This window comes from Bos javanicus, chromosome 2, assembly GCF_032452875.1.
Source record: "Bos javanicus breed banteng chromosome 2, ARS-OSU_banteng_1.0, whole genome shotgun sequence".
Taxonomy (NCBI): domain Eukaryota; kingdom Metazoa; phylum Chordata; class Mammalia; order Artiodactyla; family Bovidae; genus Bos; species Bos javanicus.
In genome coordinates this window covers 116,485,357-116,505,557 of record NC_083869.1, presented here as the reverse complement: position 1 = coordinate 116,505,557, position 20,201 = coordinate 116,485,357, and the positions used below count along the sequence as shown (strand labels likewise).

The 20,201-nt window shown below is 37.6% G+C and overlaps 1 pseudogene; it reads right to left on the bottom strand.

Annotated features, from left to right (window-relative positions):
* The window catches only part of LOC133256249 (oxysterol-binding protein-related protein 9-like), a 154,791-nt pseudogene extending 134,861 nt beyond the window's left edge, over positions 1–19,930 (bottom strand).
* Positions 19,931–20,201: the final 271 nt, after the last annotated feature.

Genomic DNA, 20,201 nt, shown 5'->3' with positions numbered 1-20,201 from the left:
TGAAACATATATTTTTATGTTTTATATTTTTATAAATATAAATATTTTCAGTTCAGTTCAGTTCAATTCAGTTGCTCAGTCATGTCCAATTCTTTGTGACCCCATGGACTGCCGCGCACCAGGCTTCCCTGTCCATCACCAACTCTCGGAGCTTGCTTAAACTCATGTCCATCAAGTCGGTGATGCCATCCAGCCATTTCATCCTCTGTCATCACTTTCTCCTCCTGCCTTCAATCTTTCCCAGCATCACAGTCTTTTCCAATGAGTCAGTTCTTCGCATCAGGTGGCACTTCATTTTCAACAGGTGGAGTTTCATCATCAGCATCAGTCCTTCCAATGAATATTCAGGACTGATTTCCTTTAAGATTGACAGGTTTGATCTCCTTGCTGTCCAAGGGACTCTCAAGTGTCTTCTCCAACACCACAGTTCAAAGCATCAATTCTTCAGTGCTCAGCTTTCTTTATGGTCCAACTCTCACATCCATACATGACCACTGGAAAAAAACATAGTTTTGACTAGATGGACCTTTGTTGGCAAAGTAATGTTTCTGCTTTTTAATATGCTGTCTAGGTTGGTCATAGATTTTTCTTCCAAGGAACAAGCATCTTTTAATTTCATGGCTGCAGTCACCGTCTGCAGTGATTTTGGAGCCCCAAAATTAAAGTTTCTCACTGTTTTCAATATTTCCCCATCTATTTGCCATGAAGTGATGGGACCAGATGCCATGATCTTCGTTTTCTGAATGTTGAGTTTTAAGTCAACTTTTTCACTCTCCTCTTTCACTTTCATCAAGAGGTTCTTTAATTCTTGTTCTCTTTCCACCATAAAGATGGTGTTATCTGCATATCTGAGGTTATTGATATTTCTCCTGACAATCTTGATCCCAGCGTGTACTTCATCCAGCCTGGCATTTTTCATGATGTACCCTTTAGTTTTATGTTTTTATCCATAAAATATATATAGAAATAATTTGCATAAATTTTTATTATAGTAGGCAGATATGAAGGTGGCAGGTAAGATTATTAATGAATATCTGTTAGCATCACAGGCCATCATCATGTACTTGCTGATTACGTGTTAGGTATCTAGTATGACAATATTGTCTTGTTGTGTGTGTACTGGGCTTCCCTGGTGGTTCAGCACTAAACAATCCACCTGTCAATGCAGAAGACAAGGGTTTGATCCCTGAGTTGGGAAGATCCTCTGGAGAAAGAAATTGCAACCTACTCCATTATTATTCCCTAGAAAATCCCATGTACAGAGGAGCACGGTGGTCTATAGTCCATGGGATTGCAGAGTCAGACATGACTTAGCAATTAAACAACAACAACAAATGTGTGTGTCTGGACAGTCTATAGAGGCAACAAGGTGTACCCACATGAAGTCTCTAAGCAGCAAGTAAAGGTACAAGGAAATACACATTTCGATGGCCACTGATACAAGTACTGTGATAAAGAGTATGCACATGCCTTGTTGTTGCTGTTCGGTCACTAAGTTGTGCCTGACTCTGCGACCCCATGAACTGCAGCACACCAGGCTTCCCTGTTCTTCACTGTCTCCGAGAGTTTGCTCAAACTCATGTCCATTGAGTCAGTGATGCCATCCAATCACTTCATCCTCTGTCACCCTCTTCTCCTCTTGCCCTCAATCTTTCTCAGCATCAGGGTCTTTTCCAATGAGCTGGCTCTTCACATCAGGTGGCCAAATGACTGGAGCTTCAGCTTCAGCACCAGTCCTTCCAACCAATATTCAGGGTTGACTTTCTTTAGGATTGACTGGTTGGATCTCCTTGCTGTCCAAGGGACTCTCAAGTGTCTTCCCCAGCACCACAGTTTGAAAGCATCAATTCTTCAGCACTCAGCTGTCTTTATGGTCCAACTCTCACAATACATGCCTTGTAATTGATAGGAAATGCTTCACAGAGGAAAGTTCTGTCTCAGAGAGGACAGGATATTTACAATTCAGAGGAAGAAAAGAAAACCAGTTAGGACTATAGAGAGGTGTAAGAATATGCCACAAAATGAAAGAAGTAGAAACCACTTTATCTGGATAATAAAGGTGAAATTTGCCTCACTCTGGGATAAGAATTATAATAATTAAGAGCACAGTGGCTTTTATTTTTTTTTAAACACACAGACTTTTGAACTCAGTGCTTTATCCTGAAGAAGTACATCTGTGAGTAAACAAACTGATGGTGAAAATCTACTCACCTAAGCATTTTCACAGAGTAGATTTCTGAAGTTACCATTTTAACATTAAGAAGTTATTGAGTGTAAAACCGAGTTCTATATAAAATAGAGACATGCTTGGCTGTGCCTAAGGGATTATCTTATAAACACACATAACATTTTACATGGGTTAGGAGCCAAAAAGTCCCATCTGTGCTCAAGATACTATTTAACCATCTAGAAAGAACTCAAGTTCTGCCTGAGCCCTATATTTGGATAAACACTTATGATCCCATGTAACTAATTGCTCTTTTGTCATATATACTTTCATTTTCCTCTTAAGTCTCATATTTTTGTTAATTTTTACTAGCACTTCCTACACAGTGCCTGTGTTCTTTACTTAAGAAATCTAGGCTAATATCATAAAATTGGTTTAACTTGTCTTTTCAAAGATAAAGAATCCTAGGAGTGAGAGTGAGGGAAGTAAGGCTTTCTCTTCTCACTTCATGGAACTCTATATTGCTGGGAAATTTTAACAAGCATTTACTATTTTTGAAAATTTTTTAAACTAATATCTTTTTAATTGGGATAAAATGTACATATCATAAAATTGATTTTTAACCATTTTTAATTGCAGGATTCATTGGCATTAAGTATTAATATATTTACATTGTTTTGCAAGCTTCTTTAGTGTCCATATCCAGAACTTTTTCATCACCCTAGACTAAAACTTCTACATCCATTAAACAATATCTCTTCATCCTCTCTCCCCTCAGCTGTTAGAAACCACTATTCTACTTTCTATCTCTATGAATTTGACCACTCTAGGTATACAAATTAAGTAAAAGTATACAATATTTCTATTTTTTGTATCTGGCTTATTTCTCTTCCACAGAATTTTTAAGATCCATCTATGGCATAGCATGTATTGGAATTCTCTTCCTTTTAAAGGCTGAATATTCCATTTTATGCCTATACCACATCTTGTGTATTCTTTCATCCATAAATGGACACTTGTACTGCTTCAAGCTCTTTGGCTATTATAAATAATGCTGCTATCAGTACACAAATATATATCTATGTCTTTGCTTTCAATTCCTTTGGTATACACATTTAGCGGCAGAATTTCTGGATCATACAGTAATTCAATGTTTAATTTTTTGAGGAACCACCATATCAATCTTTCCATATCAATCTCGCCATTTTACATTCCCACCATTAGTGCCAAGGGTTCCAATTTTTCTACATCCTTCCTCATCAATACTTGTTGGCTTTTTTCTGTTTTGTTCTATTTTTTTAATAGTAGCCACTCTATTGAGTGCAAAGTGATTTCACTGTGGGTTTGATTTTCACTTTCTTAAGAGTTAGTGATATTGAGCATCTTTTCATGTGCTTGAAGACTCATTTGTATATCTTCTTTGAAGAAATGTCTTTTCAAATTTTTAAACTGGATTATTATTTTGTTGGTCTTTGGCTTTTTGCATGTGGATATCCAGTTATCTTAACACTTAGTGGGAAAGATTGTACTTTCCCCACTGAATCGTCTTGGCATTCTTGTTGAAAATCACTTGACTACATACACAAAGGCTTATTTCTTTTCTTTCTCTTCTATTGCATTGTGCTCTGTGTCTATCCTTATGCCTTAACACACTGTTGTGACCACCATAGCCTTGTTGTAAATTTTGAAATCAGGAAATTTGAATCCTCTTACTTTATCCCTTTTTAAGATTTATTCTGAAAAGTAATTACCTCTGTCATTTTGCTACTTGTTTTCTATATGCCTAACAGCTTTTTTACCCCTCATTTCCTGCATTACTATTTTATTAGTGCTTATTTGATTTTGTATTGTGAGATTTTAGAATTCCCTTTTCATTTCCTTTTAGTGTATATTCTCAAGCTATTTTCTTTGTGGCAACCTTGGGAATGACCTTAGTTCCCTAGAGTTTTAACACTCTTACTTGAATACCAGCTTGATTTCAATCACATACAAAAAGCTCTGCTCCTATACAGCTCTATTCCAACTCCCTTGAAGTTGTCAAAGTCATAAAACTCCATCTTTATGCTTTGTATTTGTATATCCAAAACTCGTATGCTAATATTTTTAATGTATTAGTCTCTTGACTTAAGTAGAAAATGAATAGTAGAGTTAAACCAAAATTACAATAACACTAGGGATGCAGCAGTTGACCTTAATATTTATGCTGAGGATAAATCTGTCAGCATTCATAAAATTTTTGATCTAGAAAATATGGTATGAATATTTATATTGCAATATGAAATGGCAGGTTAAACTTATAGCTATTTAAACATTTAAGTGTTGGCATCACTTGAAATCACATACTTAATAAAAAATTTTTTTATTTATTTAAAATATTTTCTTAGAAAAATTTACTTTAATTTTTATACAATGGTTGGGTCAAATCATTCTCGTAAAGTAAGTTAACATACCTTAGCTTTAAATTTCTTCTCATAAAATGATTGGTTTTTATCTTTAAAATTCAATAGTAATATTTAAGACTTGCAAAATGTTTTCAATTCTATGATAAATGTTTTCAATATGTCTTGCAGTCTTAGGATCAAATTACAGGAAAATATATTAAATAAAAGTCACCAGGTAAGAAAACACACTGAAATATAAATCACATTTGAGCTAGAGTTCAGAAGGACAGTTCCGCTTCAAATGAATATTTTTCCTCTTGAGTGTTACAGGGAGCAGCTATTTTTTGGTCAGTCTCCAGCTTTAATTACTGGCACCTGTTAAAAAGCTAATTCCTTTCATGGTTTCTTTCTTCAATGTATTTCAAAACATAGGACAATATCAATAAATTAAGATTTTTTATGAGACTGCCAGATTAAACATGCTTATTTACACAGTTTTTCTTTTAGAAATTTGCACATTGTTTTGGCAAGTAGAGAATTGAGTCCTAATTCTTAATCCAAAGCTCTCTTTGCACAAGTATCGGTGGCTATATAGTATCTAGTGGCTCAGATGGTAAAGAACCTGCCTGCCATGTAGGAAACCTGGGTTTGATCCCTGGGTCAGGAAGATCCCCTGGAGAAAGGAATGGCCACCCACTCCAGTATTCTTGCCTGGAGAATTCCATGGACAGAGGAACCTGGTGGGGTATAGTCCCTCGGGTCAGAAAGAATCTGACACAACTGAGCAACTAACACTTTCACTTTTGCACTTACAGACTAGGAAGAAAAATCCTAAACCAAGATTAAAGAGCATTGTGTCAAAAAGCTGCTATTGTGTGTCAATTTCCACATTTTGTAATATTAATGCAGTGGTAATATTAGCAATAACTTCTTTTTTTTTTTACTTTTTTTATTAAATGACTTATTTTTTTAATTTTATTTTATTTTTAAACTTTACATAATTGTATTAGTTTTGCCAAATCTTCCTGTATGCTAGACACTATCCTTCACACCTTTCATTGTACTTAATTTCCCCAACAAAGTTCTTTTGGGGAAATTAAGTACAATGAAAGGTGTGAAGGATAGTGTCTAGCATACAGGAAGCATTCAATAAATGCTAATTATTACCATTATTCTGAAATATAATTTTCAAAAAAAAACCTGTATTCACTGAAATGTGGAAAAATCATCAAAACATGTTCAAATAATTCTCCTGTAGATATTTTGTGTTCTATTTTATGGCTGAATAGAGATACACTGCTAGGGCAGAAAATAGATGTCTCAGATCAGATCAGTCGCCCAGTCGTGTCCGACTCTTTGCGACCCCATGAATCACAGCACGCCAGGCCTCCCTGTCCATCACCAACTCCCAGAGTTCACTCAGACTCACGTCCATCGAGTCAGTGATGCCATCCAGCCATCTCATCCTCTGTCGTCCCCTTCTCCTCTTGCCCCCAATCCCTCCCAGCATCAGAGTCTTTTCCAATGAGTCAACTCTTCACATGAGGTGGCCAAAGTACTGGAGTTTCAGCTTTAGCATCATTCCTTCCAAAGAACACCCAGGGCTGATCTCCTTCAGAATGGACTGGTTGGATCTCCTTGCAGTCCAAGGGACTCTCAAGAGTCTTCTCCAACACCACAGTGCAAAAGCATCAATTCTTCAGCGCTCAGCCTTCTTCACAGTCCAACTCTCACATCCATACACGACCACAGGAAAACCCATAGCCTTGACTAGACGGACCTTTGTTGGCAAAGTAATGTCTCTGCCTTTGAATATGCTATCTAGGTGGGTCATAATTTTCCTTCCAAGGAGCAAGCGTCTTTTAATTTCATGGCTGCAGTCACCATCTGCACTGATTTTGGAGCCCAGAAAAATAAAGTCTGACACTGTTTCCACTGTTTCCCCATCTATTTCCCATGAAGTGATGGGACTGGATGCCATGATCTTCATTTTCTGAATGTTGAGCTTTAAGCCAGCTTTTTCACTCTCCACTTTCACTTTCATCAAGAGGCTTTTTAGTTCCTCTTCACTTTCTGCCATAAGGGTGGTGTCATCTGCATATCTGAGGTTATTGATATTTCTCCCGGCAATCTTGATTCCAGCTTGTGCTTCTTCCAGCCCAGCGTTTCTCATGATGTACTCTGCATAGAAGTTAAATAAGCAGGGTGACAATATACAGCCTTGACGTACCCCTTTTCCTATTTGGAACCAGTCTGTTGTTCCATGTCCAGTTCTAACTGTTGCTTCCTGACCTGCATACACATTTCTCAAGAGGCAGATCAGGTGGTCTGATATTTCCATCTCTTTCAGAATTTTCCACGGTTTATTGCGATCCACACAGTCAAAGGCTTTGGCATAGTCAATAAAGCAGAAATAGATGTTTTTCATAGTTACAAAAGAGGCAAGGAAACATCCCTACCAAAACCTCCTCCTCACTTTACGACACTCAATTTACTTTTCTAATATGATCTGGAATCAGATCAAGATGCTGGGACTGAGCAGTGAACAGTCAGGAAAGAAGGGTTATATTTAGGGCAGAGGTCAATAATAACTCAGTTAAGGGAGATTAAAACGGAGCCTTGAGAGGCAGCTTGTAAATAACCTGTGTCTTACAATCCCATCAGCTCAATTCAGTTCAGTCGCTCAGTTGTTTCTGACTCTTTGCAACTCCATGGACTGTAGCACGCCAGGCTTCCCTGTCCATCACCAACTCCCAGAGCTTGCTCAGACTCATGTCCATCGAGTCAGTGATGCCATCTCATCCTCTGTTGTCCCCTTCTCCTCATGCCTTCAATCTTTCCCAGAATCAGGGTCTTTTCCAAGGAATCAGTTGTTTGCATCAGGTGGCCAAAGTATTGGAGTTTCAGCTTCAGCAGCAGTCTTTCCAATGAATATTCTGGACTGATTTCCTTTAGGATTGACTGGCTTGATCTCCTTACAGTCCAAGGGACTCTCAAGACTCTTCTCTGACACCACAGTTCAAAAACATCAATTATTTGGCACTGAGCTTTCTTTATAGTTCAACTCTCACATCCATACATGACTACTGGAAAAACCATACTGAGTCACAATAGGAAAGAAGACAGAAAAGACCCATATTAGGAATATTCCTTGGCTATTGACAAAGTAGGGGCAAACCCTCTTTAGAGAAAAATTATCCTAATTAAAGCATAAAGATATTCCACAGATGAGGTCCAACCAACAAGTCCACAAATATCAGCAAGCAACAAAGAAAACATGAGACCCAATATGCCACAGCTACCAGAAATAGAAAATTATATTCTTATTTTTTCAAGGTTCAAACATATTGAATTGTCAGATTCAGAATGTCAGACAGCTCTATGTGCAAGTATTATGGAAATAACGTTTCAAGGGAAAGCATGCAAAAACAGATCATAAAAACAGAATTATTGTACTTAGAATATTTAGTGACACTAAAATAATTTTTTTAATTCGATAGGTAGCCTAAATATCAATTTAGAAATAGTTGAAACATTTAGTGCAATAGAAGGTATAGAGCCAGAAGATGTATCAGAAATTATAGAATGACAAACACTGTATAATCTCTCTTACATATTAAATCTAAAGAAGTAAAAACTCATAGCTATAGACAACAAATTGGCAGTTGCCAGAGATAGAGGGTTAGAGTGAGAGAAATGGATTATGAGGTTCAAAAGGTTAAAAAGAAAAAAGAAATACCTTAGTAGATGAAATAGATGGAAAATAAGCTACCAGGGGCACACAGCAAACATAATTACTCATATAAAAATAGTATTTCCACAAAAACAGGGAAAACATAGCATTATCTTCTACCTCTGTTATCATTCTAAGGTATAATAAAGTCTTACTAAATTAATAAAATCAGTATAAAAAAGTAGCACAGAGATTGAAAGGAAAGACTCAGCTGTCACTATTTGTAGACAATATCATCATCTGGGTAGAAAATGCAAGAAAGTCAAATGAAAAACTGTTAGAAATTACTAGGCTTATAAAAAAGATACAAAATCAATACACCAGGATTCTATTCATTATTGTCACACATACAAAAATATTGGAATTCTTAGGCATATTTATTATCAGAAACTATGTAAAATATGAATAAAATTGTAAAAGTTTATTGAAGGACACAAAAAAGGGTACAATATGTCAAATATGAAGGAGTCTAGATGGGAGAGGAGTTTCAAGGAGAATGGATACATGTATATGTATGGCTGAGTTGCTCTGCTGTGCACCTGAAACTCCCAACCTTATTAATTGGCTATACTCCAATATAAAAAAGTTAAAAGAAAAAAATAAAGAAGTGGAAAGACATTCTAGCAGTTGAATGAGTTTTGTTACTGTATGGATGTCAATTCTGCTTCAAGTTAATCTATAAATTCAATTCAATATTGATCAAATTTTTCTTAAATTCTTTGGTTATTAACTAAATTCTTTGAATTCTTAATAGACTTATTTTAAAGTTCAAATGTATGGACTATTTCTAGAAGAGCATATAAGAAACTGGCAACATTACTTGCTTCTTGAGAAAGAACCAAATGATAGGCTAAAGGAGACACTTTTTTTTTTTTAATTGGAGGCTAATTACTTTATTGTAGTGGTTTTTGCCATACATTGACATGAATCAGCCATGGATGTACATGTGTTCCCCATCCTGAACACCCCTCCCACATCCCTCCCATCCCATCTCTCAGTGTCTTCCCAGTGCACCAGCCCTGAGCACCCTGTCTCATGAATCTAACCTGGACTGGCAATCTATTTCACATATGATAATACACAGGATTCAATGCTATTCTCTCAAATCATCCCACCCTCGCCTTCTTCCACAGAGTCCAAAAGTCTATTCTTTACATCTGTGTCTCTTTTTCTGTCTCACATATGGGGTCATTGTTATCATCTTTCTAAATTCCATATATATGCGTTAATATACTGTATTGTATTGGTGTTTTTCTTTCTGGCTTACTTCACTCTGTATAATAGGTTCCACTTTCATCCATCTCATTAGAACTGATTCAAATGTATTCTTTTTAATGGCTGAGTAATACTCCATTGTGTATATATACCACAGCTTTCTTATCCATTCATCTGCTGATGGACATCTAGGTTGCTTCCATGTCCTGGCTATTATAAACAGTGCTGCGATGAACATTGGGGTACACGTGTCTCTTTCAATTCTGGTTTCCTCAGTGTTACTTACTAATTGTTTACCTCCTGTGTCTTGTATATGGTGCCAAATGTATTTTTCCCCAGATAACAAGCAAAATAAAATTAAAATATAGGTTTCATGTGAATATCTATTTTTAAAAAATCAAGTTTTTTCAGGAAAAAAAGTGTAATAATATCAGTAGAAAAACATACAATAAATAAAGTCATAACAAAAGGCTTTGTTATTGAGGCCAAAACAGTTGAATGCATCAATGGAGCAGAATAGAGAATTAAAAGTAGAGTCATGTATATATGGTGATTCACTTTAGGTTAAAGGTGGAATGTTACATAAACCAATGGGTTAAATAATGGACTAGTGAAGAAATACTGAGCATCTTAGTTTTCTCTCTGTAAAATCAAGGTTAGGATTCTTGAGAGGATTGATTGAAATAATGCTTGTTTAAAATAGAAATTACACAGAATGTATCACACAGTGGCAAAAATGGGAAATGTGAACAAATCTTAAGGAATGTGAAGAGAATGAGATACATGTACATAACTGAGGTTTCCTAAGAAAAGAAGAGAGAAAAAAAGAGGCAATGGTTGAAAAGATAAAAATGCAAATATTCTAAATTGTCTAAAAATATCACACACACACATATATGTATGTATATAATAAACACTCATCCATGAAGATAAATTAAATCTTCAAATTAAAAGCATAAATACTAGAAAATAACAATCGAGCTAAGTAGTAAACTTTTAATCTGCACATGATATGATTATTTACATAATACTCCACAAAAATCTATAAATTAGTAAAATAGTAAAGATAATTTAAAAAGATGGCTAGACATAAGGTGGATATAAAAAATCTCAGTTGCATTTCTAAATGTTAATCTATCTTTGGAAGGAAAGTTAGGCCAACCTAGATAGCATATTCAAAAGCAGAGACATTACTTTGCCATCTAGTCAAGGCTATGGTTTTTCCAGTAGTCATGTATGGATGTGAGAGTTGGACTGTGAAGAAAGCTGAGCGCCAAAGAATTGATGCTTTTGAACTGTGGTGTTGGAGAAGACTCTTGAGAGTCCCATGGACTGCAAGGAGATCCAACCAGTCCATTCTAAGGGAGATCAGTCCTGGGTGTTCTTTGGAAGGAATGATGCTAAAGCTGAAACTCCAGTACTTTGGCCACCTCATGTGAAGACTTGACTCGTTGGAAAAGACTCTGATGCTGGGAGGGATTGCGGGCAGGAGGAGAAGGGGACAACAGAGGATGAGATGGCTGGATGGCATCAGTGACTCGATGGACGTGAGTTTGAGTGAACTCCAGGAGTTGGTGATGGATAGGGAGGCCTGGCGTGCTGTGATTCATGGGGTTGCAAAGAGTCGGACATGACTGAGTGACTGAACTGAACTGAACTGAACTGAAATTAGTAAAATAGCAAAGATAATTTAGAAAGATGGCTAGATGTAAGATGGATATAAAAAACTCAGTTGCATTTCTAAATGCTAGCTACACTCTTTTAAAAATATACTCATTATAATAAATGTGTATACTAAAATGTATAAAAGAATTCATCTAAGATAGGCTTCATGTATATCAAGAAATTATTATAATTATATTTAAATATATTGAAGAGACCTTAAAAATAGAGTTTTTACTTTAATAGACAGGTAGGATAAATTATCCATTTTCCAAAATTTTATCTAAACACACAATATAATTTCAGTAAAAATCCAAGTAGCATTCTATGTGAAATTTGACAAAATTATTTGAAAAACAAAGGGAAAAAGTATATACCAAACATTCCTAAATTTATAAAAAGAGTAAAATGTGGTTTTTTTCTATCAGAAAAAAAAAACTTATAAAACTATAAAAATTAATATAGTTAATTTAGGTGTGCTGCTAAGTCACTTCAGTCGTGTCTGACTCTGTGCGACCCCATAGACGGTAGCCCACCAGGCTCCCCCTGTCCCTGGGATTCTCCAGGCAAGAACACTGGAGTGGGTTGCCATTTCCTTCTCCAATGCATGAAAGTGAAAAGTGAAAGTGAAGTCGCTCAGTCGTGTCCAACTCTTAGCGACCCCATGGACTGCAGCCTACCAGGCTTCTTCATCCATGGGATTTTCCAGGCAAGAGTACTGGAGTGGGGTGCCATTGCCTTCTCCGAATTTAGGTGTAGGAATTCCCAAATCGTTCAAACACTGAGTCCAGGAACAGTAATTATGATACATGATAGAAATAACATTGAAGATCATTAGGAAATTGAATAATTATTCAATCCATAAAAACTAGATAATAGATTACACAATTAAAAAAAATACACAAAGAATATGCAAAAAGCTTTATGCTGTGCTGAGTTTCTCAGTCATGCCCAACTCTTTACGACCCCATGGACTGTAGCCCACCAGGTGCCTCTGTCCATGCGGATTCTCCAGGCAAGAATACTGGAGTGGGTTGCCATGTCCTCCTCCAGGAGATCTTCCCAACACAGGGACTGAACCCAGGTCTCCTGCATTGCAGATGGATTCTTTACTGTCTGAGCCACCAGGGAAACCCATAAATACTGGAGTGGGTAGCAGATTACTTCTCCAGGGGATCTTCCCTACCCAGGAATCAAACCAGGGTCTCCTGCATTGCAAGCGAATTCTTTACCTGCTGAGCTATGGCTGACATATGAAAAGACATTCAACCTCATTATTGATGTAAGAAATGTGAATCAGGGTCACAATAAAATACCATTTTACATTCATTTTATGGACAAATACTTAGGAACTTGACAATGCTGATATGTATATGGAGCAATAAAAACAGGTACTCTTCTGGAGGTTGTGATTAGTACAGCCACTTTGGAAAAACAACTTATTTTCCATTTTGTCAATGTGAAAACAAGTATAAACAGGGTCCAGGAAATTCCTGTCCTAAGGAAACTCCTGTATACTTTCACCATAAGAAAGACACAAGAATGTTCCAAATGTCCAGTGGGGAAAACTCATCCATAGGAAAAAGAAACAAATTTTGTGTAATCGTCGTGAAGTACTATACAACATAGAAAAATGAATTAATTTCATTTATCTCATCTAAAAATAGCTTAGATGGATTTTAGAAATATCACATTGAGTTAAAAATACAAATCATAGGAGACTACATATAATGCTTACAAAAAATAAAAATTAATCATTTTACTGTTAGACATAATTATATATGTGGCAAAATTATTTTTTAAAGCTGGAAACTGATAAAGATATGATTACATTGGAGGAAGAGTCAGGGGGATAAGATGAAGAATCCATATACAGGCAAAAGTCATTGTTGAAGGAAATATATTATATGATTATAAGGAAAAGAAGCCCTCTCACTTAAGAAATCTACATATTGGATTCCCATCCCTAAACACATAAATCAAGCTTATGGTCAGTTCCCATCAGGTAAACTGGGAAATTCAGCCAAATGTTGTAAAAATAAGAAATTATTCCTTAAAGTAGACATATCTGACTAGCCTCATTTTCTACCATAAGACATAATGGTATAAAAATGCCAATCAATTCAGGGAGAAAAGACTTCCTTCCTGGAAAACTACTTAAAATGACAGCATTTTCCTAGTGTTTTAGGTGGCTTTTTAATGGATGGCCACATGGTTTCAAAGGGCAGTTTGTCCACTAAAAGTATGCTGGTTCAAGGCTACCATTATAAAAGATTGCTTTAGAATATGTACATTGTGATGAAAATCAAATACAAAAAAAATGTGATGACTCACCGGTTGGCTAGAAACATCTGTCACTGAAATAATAGAAATGGCAATATGGTGTTCCTCCAAAGATAAAACTTTCTATGGCCTTCAGCACACATTAGCACAGAAGTGTGCTGGCTGCGACGGACCGCACAGAAGCGTGGCTGAGAGGAGCTACCCCACGTTCAAGGTCAGGAGGGGCAACCTCGTCAAAGGTAAGGAGCAGCGGCTGCGCTTTGCTGGAGCAGCCATGAAGAGATTCCCCACGTCCAAGGTAAGAGAAACCCAAGTAAGACGATAGTTGTTATAAAGGTATCAGAAGGCAGACAGACTGAAACCATAATCACAGAAAACTAGCCAATCTGATCACACGGACCACAGCCTTGTCTAACTCAGTGAAACTAAGCCATGCCGTGTGGGGCCACCCAAGATGGGTGGGTCATGGTGGAGAGGTCTGACAGAATGTGGTCCACTGGAGAAGGGAATGGCAAACCCACTTCAGTATTCTTGCCTTGAGAATCCCATGAACAGTATGAAAAGGCAAAATGGTAGGATACTGAGAGGAACTCTACAGGTCGGTAGGTGCCCGATATGCTACTGGAGATCAGTGGAGAAATAACTCCAGAAAGAATGAAGGGATGGAGCCAAAGCAAAAACAATACCCAGTTGAGGATGTGACTGGTGATAGAAGCAAGGTCCCATGCTGTAAAGAGCAATATTGCATAAGGACCTGGAATGTTAGGTCCATGAATCAAGGTAAATTGGAAGTGGTCAAACAGGAGATTGCAAGAGTGAACGTTGACATTCTAGGAATCAGCGAACTAAAATGGACTGGAATGAGTGAATTTAACTCAGATGACCATTATATCTACTACTGTGGGCAGGAATCCTTTAGAAGAAATGAAGTAGCCATCATGGTCAACAAAAGAGTCCGAAATGCAGTACTTGGATGCAATCTCAAAAACGACAGGATGGTCTCTGTTCGTTTCCAAGGCAAACCGTTCAGGATCACAGTAATCCAAGTCTATGACCCAACCAGTAACTCTGAAGAAGCTGAAGTTGAATGGTTCTATGAAGACCTACAAGACCTTTTAGAACTAACAGCCAAAAAGGATGTCCTTTTCATTATAGGGGACTGGAATGCAAAAGCAGGAAGTCAAGAAACACCTGAGGTAACAGGCAAATTTGGCATAGGAATATGGAATGAAGCAGGACAAAGGCTAATAGAGTTTTGCCAAGAGAACACACTGGTCATAGCAAACACCCACTTCCAACAACACAAGAGAAGACTCTACACATGGACATCACCAGATGGTCAACACAGAAATCAGATTGATTATATTCTTTGCAGCCAAAGATGGAGAAGCTTTATACAGTCAGCAAAAACAAGACTGGAAGCTGACGGTGGCTCAGATCATGAACTCCTTGTTGCCAAATTCAAACTTAAACTTTCTTCTTTCAGAAGAAAGTAGGGAAAACAACTAGACCGTTCAGGTATGACCTAAATCAAATTCCTTATGATTATACACTGGAAGTGAGAAATAGATTTAAGGGACTAGATCTGATAAATAGAGTGTGTGATGAACTATGGACTGAGGTTTGTGACATTGTACAGGAGACAGGGATCAAGACCATCCCCATGGAAAAGAAATGCAAAAAAGCAAGATGGCTGTCTGGGGAGGCCTTACAAATAGCTGTAAAAAGAAGAGAAGCAAAAGGCAAAGGAGAAAAGGAAAGATATAAGCATCTGAATGCAGAGTTCCAAAGAATAGCAAGAAGAGATAAGAAAGCCTTCCTCAACAATCAGTGCAAAGAAATACAGGAAAACAACAAAATGGGAAAGACTAGAGATCTCTTCAATAAAATTAGAGATACCAAGGGAACATTTCATGCAAAGAGGGGCTCGACAAAGGACAGAAATTGTATGGACCTAAGAGAAGCAGAAGATATTAAGAAGAGGTGGCAAGAATACACAGAAGAACTGTACAAAAAAGATCTTCACGAACAAGATAATCACAATGGTGTGATCACTAACCTAGAGCCAGACATCCTGGAATGTGAAGTCAAGTGGACTTTAGAAAGCATCACTACAAACAAAGCTAGTGGAAGTGATGGAATTCCAGTTGAGCTATTTCAAATGTTGGAAGATGATACTGTGGAAGTGCTGCACTCAATATGCCAGCAAATTTGGAAAACTCAGCGGTGGCCACAGGACTGGAAAAGGTCAGTTTTCATTCCAATCCCAAAGAAAGGCAATGCCAAAGAATGCTCAAACTACTGCACAATTGCACTCATCTCACATGCTAATAAAGAAATGCTCAAAATTCTCCAAGCCAGGCTTCAGCAATATGTGAACCATGCACTTCCAGATGTTCAAGCTGGTTTTAGAAAAGGCAGAGCAACCAGAGACCAAATTGCCAACATCCGCTGGATCATGGAAAAAGCAAGAGAGTTCCAGAAAAAAACATCTATTTCTGCTTTATTGACTTTGCCAAAGCCTTTGTGTGGATCACAATAAACTGTGGAAAATTCTGAAAGAGATGGGAATACCAGACCATCTGACCTGCCTCTTGAGAAATGTGTATGCAGGTCAGGAAGCAACAGTTAGAACTGGACATGGAACAACAGACTGGTTCCAAATAGGAAAAGGAGTACGTCAAGACTGTATATTGTCACCGTGCTTATTTAACTTCTATGCAGAGTACATCATGAGAAACGCTGGGCTGGAAGAAGCACAAGCTGGAATCAAGATTGCTGGGAGAAGTATCAATAACCTCAGATATGCAGATGATACCACTTATGGCAGAATGTGAAGAAGAACTAAAAAGCCTCTTGATGAAACTGAAAGAGGAGAGTGAACAAGTTGGCTTATAGCTCAATATTAAGAAAACGAAGATCATGGCATCTGGTCCCATCACTTCGTGGGAAATAGATGGGGAAACAGTGGAAAGAGTAGCTGACTTTATTTTTCTGGGCTCCAAATTCACTGCAGATGAAATTAAAAGACACTTACTCCTTGGAAGGAAAGTTATGACCAACCTATATAGCATATTCAAAAGCAGAGACATTACTTTGCCAACAAAGGTCCGTCTAGTCAAGGCTATTGTTTTTCCAGTGGTCATGTATGGATGTGAAAGTTGGACTTAGAAGAAAGCTGAGCACTGAAGAATTGATGCTTTTGAACTGTGGTGTTGGAGAAGACTCTTGAGAGTCCCATGGACTGCAAGGAGATCCAACCAGTCCATCCTAAATGAGATCAGTCCTGAATGTTCATGGGAAGGACTGATGTTGAAGCTGAAACTCCAATACTTTGGCCACCTCATGTGAAGAGTTGACTCATTGGAAAAGAATCTGATTCTGGGAGGGATTGGGGCCAGGAGGAGAAGGGGATGACACAGGATGAGATGGCTGGATGGCATCACCAATTCGATGGACATGAGTTTGTGTGAACTCCGGGATTTGGTGTTGGACAGGATGGCCTGGCATGCTGCAATTCATGGGGTCGCAAAGAGTCGGACACGACTGAATGACTGAGCTGAACTGAACTGATGGCCTTAAACAAGAATATGTTCAGAACGCAATTAAGATGTCAGACTTTTATGCGCAAATCTGTTAAAGATATCTGTAAATCATTTCCCAGGTTTCAAGATTACCATTTAAAAACTTTGATATCAGAAAGAGAAAGGGAACAGGGGCATAAGTATTTACTTGCTAGGAATCACAGGTTATTCTATCTTCTATGTATTTCTCTCTCAAACATGTGATCATGGCTATCCTTTTTTCTAAAAATATTAATTTTAAGTCACTTAGTGAAAACCCAGATATTTTATTGGGCAAATAAGCAGAATAAAGAAGTAGTAGTAGTCTCAAGTAGAAGTAGTAGTAGACTCTGATGTTGGGAGGGATTGGGGGCAGGAGGAGATGAGGACGACAGAGGATGAGATGGCTGGATGGCATCACTGACTCAATGGACATGAGTCTGGGTGAACTCCGGGAATTGGTGATGGACAGGGAGACCTGGTGTGCTGCGATTCATGAAGTCGCAAAGAGTCGGACACGACTGAACGACTGAACTAAACTGAACTGAACTGAGTAGTCTCAAAAACACAAAATTCTGAACAAATTAGAATATTACTTTTTAACTGTACATGTATATATGTATACATAATTTAAATGCTTTATAAATGACCAATTAGCTTGTTGATTTCCAGTGTGCTTAATGCTATTAAAAGACCATCTAGAACCTGTGACCATCCCAAACCTGTGATAGATATCTCACAGAAAATACATCAATTTCCTTCCAGTTTTAAAAGTCAGCAGCATTTATAAACTTTATAGACAAAAACACAACCATGAACACAGAGACCACATTTTGAGAAGTTATTATGTTGGGCACTCTATGTATGCTGATCTTCTAAATCTATAAAACAAGGTTTAGAGGTCATTGTTATTAAGCCACTTACAGCCCAAACTCAGAAAGATAAACAATTTACATGAAAAGGGTTTATGAGTATAAATATGTACATTCAAACCAAGATTGGCCTTATTTCAAGATTCATGTTATTTGTTCCAAAATCAGGTTGATTGTCAACTTTACACAATTTTACCCAATGTGCTAGCTCAATTCAGTCATGTTCTACTCTTTGCTACCCTATGGACTGTAGCCCGCCAGGCTTCTCTGTCCATGGGATTCTCTGGGCAAGAGTACTGGAATGGGTTATCATGCCTTCCTCCAGGGTATCTTCCTGACCCAGGGGTTGAACCCGTGTCTCTTATGTCGTCTGCATTGGTAGGTGAGTTCTTTACCACTAGCGTTATCTGGGAATCGCCAACATATATTCTTTACCAGATGTAAAACATAACAAGTGAGAAGCTGCTGTATAGCAAAGGAAGCTCTGCTTGGTGCTCTGTGATGACCTAGAGGGGTGGGATGAGGAGCTGGGAGGGAGGTTCAAGAGAGAGGGGACATATGTATACATTTTGCTGATTTGCTTTATTATACAGCAGAAAATAACACAATATTTTAAAACAATTTTATCTCAATTAAAAAAGAAAAAATAAATTAAAAAATGAAAATATATAGTCAACTTACAATATTGTTAGTTTTGCATGTACTTCATATAGATGGACTATGTGTATAATTTAGTTAAAAATAAAAGAATACCATTAAATGCAGTAATAAAGATGGTAACATTCATGCCAGCCACTGCATTAGGTATTTATATTTTCACATCTGTTAAAAACCCTATAGGAACTTTATCATTATCCCCATTTATAGTTGAGGGCACTGAAAGTAAGCAATATTAAATGGAGGTGACAGAGGTTGAACATGGCAGAGGCGTAATTTGAACCTAGATATATTTGGTTCCTGTAGCAAATGAGCCAAAGAATTAACTTTACTTTGAGTCAGTGAGTGAAGAATGTCCTTTGGGAGATCACTGGTTATATAAAACAAAGAGAAATTGGATTTCTCTTCAAATCACCAGGACAGCACTTTATTAAGCTAGTGGAAAAGCAAATTCTGCTCTTTCCATGGATGCTAATCTCACGTATGAGTGCTTAAAAGCTCTTTCATGGAAAAGCACACATCAGGCAAATAATTTCAGGAGAGAGAAAAGCTGAGATTGCATATCTTACTCTGCTTATTTACTAGAAGGTTGCATAAAATTCTGGAAACACATGAGGGTTTTATTATTTTTTTCCAATATTTGCAAGGAGGTGAGATGTAATAAAATCATTCCATTTTAATAGACCAAAAAAAGTTGAAAGTGTGAAAAAGTATTCTCAACAAAAAATACAAAAAACAATCCAAAACATTAGTAGGAGACCGGCCATTAGTTTTTATCAGTGCATGTGAGAATGATTTTATTTTGTTAATTTATGTAGTTAATTACTTCTGAGAATTCACTACATCTGGACACTTGGCATTTTGTAGTTCTGAAAATTGGGTTGCATGCATAAATGTTTTGTATCTGCTGAAGTAAATTGTATGTGTTGGCATTTCCTGGCAGTAGCAATTGCTAATTACACATGCATTTAGAACGGACAAACAGGTCAACCACAGACAATGATAGGAATGGAAATTGGCCCTCAGTGGTCTAGCTGTCTATGAAATGTCCCTCAGGACAAAGGTCTCTCTGTCTCATTTCCTCGGGCCTGGGAGTAACTTGGTGCTCCTGCCTCTTCTTCATCCCGTGTCCCAGGTGGGCTGATTACCCAGCTACAAAGGCACCATTCACACTTGAGTTGTGCTCCAAAGGTGTCATTTATTGGGTTGACCAAAAAGTTCATTCGGGTTTTTCCACTGAAGTTTATGGAACCCAAACAAACTTTTTGGTCACCCCAGTATGTAAACTATAGTGTGGAAGGTCCTCCCTGTGAACATGCCACTTTGTGACCCTGACCTGGCCTCCTGCTTACCTTCTCAGCCTCTTCTGGCACCACTTCAGCTCTTGCCACGTTCATCGTAGTGGCTTCTTTTCAGGGTCCCCAAATGTGGCATGCCTGTTCTGCCCTAGAAGCTCTGCACTGAAGCTCCCTCCCTTACTCATTCAACAAACATTTAAAACAGGTGGTTGCCACAGAGTGGTGGGGGGAGAGGATAAGAGAAATAGGTAAGGGAGAATAGAAGGTACAAACTTCCAGTTACAAAATGAATGAGCTGAGAGGATGAAATGTACAGTGTGGGGAATATAGTCAATAAAAACATAATATCTTTGAATAGTGAAAGATTGGA